At 49.0% G+C, this 3,668-nt stretch overlaps 1 pseudogene; it reads right to left on the bottom strand.

Annotated features, from left to right (window-relative positions):
* Positions 1–269: 269 nt before the first annotated feature.
* On the bottom strand, positions 270–752 carry LOC148032592 (uncharacterized; annotated as a pseudogene).
* Positions 753–3,668: the final 2,916 nt, after the last annotated feature.

Raw genomic sequence — 3,668 nt, 5'->3', positions numbered from 1 at the left:
GATGACGCTCGAGCTAAGCAAGCGCAAGTGTTACAAGCTTGGATTGTGAGGGCTTAATCGGACGTGACAACCTTGCTTATGCCATTGTCCGCTCTTAGAGCCGTATAACATCGCTATGCTAGTACTTAGGGGCCTCGTCCACTGTGAACGGGTTTAATTAGAAGATTGCAAGGGCAGTAGTACAGAAGCGGCCTGTATATGATCCTCCCCACTCTTTGATCTCTTTTGTATGGTTCGAAAACAAAGAACAAAGGGATGGGCTTCCTTCAATGTCTATGCAAGGGCTTATTAATTGGTGGCTAAGGATAACAGCTCACTACTGGCCGGCGGCGAAAGCCGCGACGGGGAAGGTCTTGGTGATGCCGGCGAAGCTCTTGAAGTGGATCTTGCCCGATGGCGGGTCATGATCGACGCTGATCTCCCCGACGGGATCCAGGCCACAACATGAGCTCCTTGGCCTTCACCCCTTTCAGCTTCTTGATCTTGTGCTGCGAGATGAAGCCCGTTATCTCCGTGTCGTAGCTTACCAGCTTCCCCGCCTACTTGAATTCGTGCTCTACCTTCTTCCCCTGGCTCACCCACATGTACCCCGTCTCCGCCACGTGCCCCAGCTCCTTCACCTCCTCCAATGGCAGCAGCCCAGCTGGCAGCCCGTGCCCCGTCAGCAGCTCCACCGCCTTCCTCAGCGCCTCCGCGTGCCCCTTCCAGACTATCGCGCCCTGCCTCGGATCATCCGCCTTGGCCGGCGCCATTGCAACACTTGATCGCTGTTGATTATATCTAACCTATCCACATGCGGTATTCAGCATAGTTTGCCACGTGAGGTGTTTCTCCTTTAAATAAACCCGAATTAAACAATGTACATCACAGGAGTCGTGTACTATATCGTACAGTGAAATTACCTCAAGAGTCAAGACAGTATTCAGCTGTGGGGATAGCGCCCTTCCGAGTAAGATCGCTGTTAAGTTTTAACCCGGCACAACGCCTGGGGCTGGGCTTATTTTGAGCACTTAAAAGGCTCCATGCGTTCCGCGGCCCGCCTGAAGGCTTCCCGATCACAAAAGGACAACCAACCCTTCTGAGCAATCGAGGCCTCAACCACGTTACATTTACCTTGAATGTAACGAATGCAACGACGCTCTTGCCGTTTTCACACTCGCATTAGTTTACTCCGACGCCAATTAACCCCTTTGTTCCTTTTTCCTTCAAAAGGATAGCCCCAACAATCAAGGGTTCTTCTACAGTGGCAACTTGTAAGATTTTCAACCTTGGGTAGAGCGGAAACACCTCAACTAAAGTTAGAATGAAGCTCGTTACAACACGTGATAGTTACTACTTCTCTTTTCCTCTTTCTCCTTTTGCCTTTGTCCCTTTCATCAAGTTTTCTAATTACCACTTTTCTCCACTTGGAGGCAGAAGGAGGCGCTCTCTCATGAGAATACACACAAAGGTGGCGAATGTTTATCTCTACTATTAGTTAAGAGGAGGTCGGGGGCTACTGCCACGTGGCAACCCTTGACCTCCCCTTCACTTTATCACGGGGGTGCCACGCGTCCGGCACCCCCTCGCCGCGAATAGGGCGCTGACAGGCTCCAAGTCGACCTGCGCCCCCGCCTCCTCGAGCTGCGTCCTCCTCGGCCGATGACCCTCCACCTCGAGCTGCGCACGATTTCTACCAACTGAGAAACTTCATCTCGCAACAACTTATTGCCAAACATGGCTTCCAGTTCGTGGCTGTGGAAGGTGACTGGCGGGCCGCGCAGATCATAAACCGAGAGCTCCTCAACCTCCTTGCGAGCAAGAACACGAAGCCCCCCTCTTCCAGACACGTCCTTCTAAAAGCCGATCGTGAGGCCGAGGGTTTCATCGATTGGCTGCGGGGGTTCAACGAGAAACAGAGGGGCCGGCGGCGTGAGTGCTGCTGCTTGGAAGCCTGTGAGGTTCTATGGCCTGAACTATTCTCTGTTTGAGTCCATCGAGGTGGTTCTGGAAGAGCTTCAGAAGGTCAACCTAGCCCTAGCAGAGAGGGCCAAGAAGCACTACGCGTGCTTCGATCCGTATGACAAGAGTGAGCAGGAATACATGCAGGCGCTACTGGAGTGCTCGGAAGGGTGCAAAACGTAGGTCATCAAGGTGTTGCAGGATGTGAGGAGGTCCAATTTACGCAGCCGGAGGAAGGGAGAAGGAGAGGATGGCGAGGACTTCGACGACATCGCTTTCGACATAGAGCAGAATGCGAAGATCGTAGTGGATGCGGAAAATTACTACCGCAAGGTCATGTTCGGTCGGAGCTTGGAGTCTTGGAACGTGAGAGACAGGCACATGATCGAGACCTTGGACACGCTCTTGGGCTACTATGGGGGAGCGGAATCCTGTAAGGCGATAGTGTGGGCACACAACACGCATATAGGGGACTACAAGTTTACCAAGATGGGCCGGGATGGGAGTGTGAACATCGGCGGGTTGGCGCGGGAGAAGTATGGGGACGACTGTGTGTTACTGGTAGGGTTCGGGATGCACAGGGGCCATGTGATTGCGGCTCACGCTTGGGGGGCATGCATGGAGTGCATGCCTGTACTCAGCCGGCCCCGGCGCGAAGCGCCGGGCTGAGTCTAGGCGCGGAGCGCCTAGTTTTCATTATTACAATGTATATTTGCACAAGATGAGGGTGTGTCATTTTGGCTCTCGGTTGGTGTTTTGTCAATCAGTATGTTTATTTTGAATTTACAAAGTTATTTTTCAATTGCGTCAATTGCTTGTGTTAGATTTGTTTTGTCACGGCCTTTTAACATGAGGACCATTCATGATTTGAATAAGACCAAAGTGTTTACATCATTTTTCAAATTGTTTTGGAGTAACGAATATCACCATGGTGCAAGCATGGACATCAATGCAAACCTAGTGACCATAATAATCATGCATGGTGCATGACTATGGAGATCATACTACAAAAATAGAAACTCCTCGATGTTTTCAATGGAAGTAAACCTTATCATGATCAAACAGATTCCACATTGGTTGATGAAGTCATGCTGTGGAATGAGCATGACTTCACCATGTGTCTCGAATTTCTTCTTCACATGATTGATGCCAAAAAGTAATTTGTTCGCATGCAAACCACTGCACATTCCATTTGGATGCAATTGCATGATACATATGAGCCAAAATTAGTTAGTAGTTAGTTAGATAATCTCAAAACATTAATCAATTTAATTATATAAGAGGATCAATAAGTTGAAATTTTTTTACAAACTTGGCACTTGAAAATGGATGATGTCCTACTCTGGGGGTTGAAGTCCCCTCGGTGTCCAAGCAGTACTTCATCTTGCCACCCTTCCACCATCTTGGCAATCCTTTACTTGAACCCAATCAAACCATGCAACCTTATTTGTACCCACTCTCATTCCATTAACTTTATAAGAAAGTTCTATGTACCAAGCCAATCAATACTCACAACCTACATCAAACACATTAGCCCTGTGCGTGCACTCAAAAGTAAAATCTCATAGTAATTCTTGCCATGTCTCCTCACACAATACTTATCCGTCATGTAAGAAGTTTAGGCCGCGATCTTCAAAACTCAATTGTGGCATTACTATGCCCTAATTCTACATTTGTAATAGGTCGGGTCATGTGTCCAAAGACTATTGGCATCGTTCCAAGGGCCA

Source organism: Lygodium microphyllum, chromosome 8, assembly GCF_053477565.2.
Source record: "Lygodium microphyllum isolate KBCC chromosome 8, Lygodium_microphyllum_v1.1.10, whole genome shotgun sequence".
Classification (NCBI taxonomy): Eukaryota; Viridiplantae; Streptophyta; class Polypodiopsida; order Schizaeales; family Lygodiaceae; genus Lygodium; species Lygodium microphyllum.
This window is presented reverse-complemented; position numbering and strand designations above follow the sequence as displayed.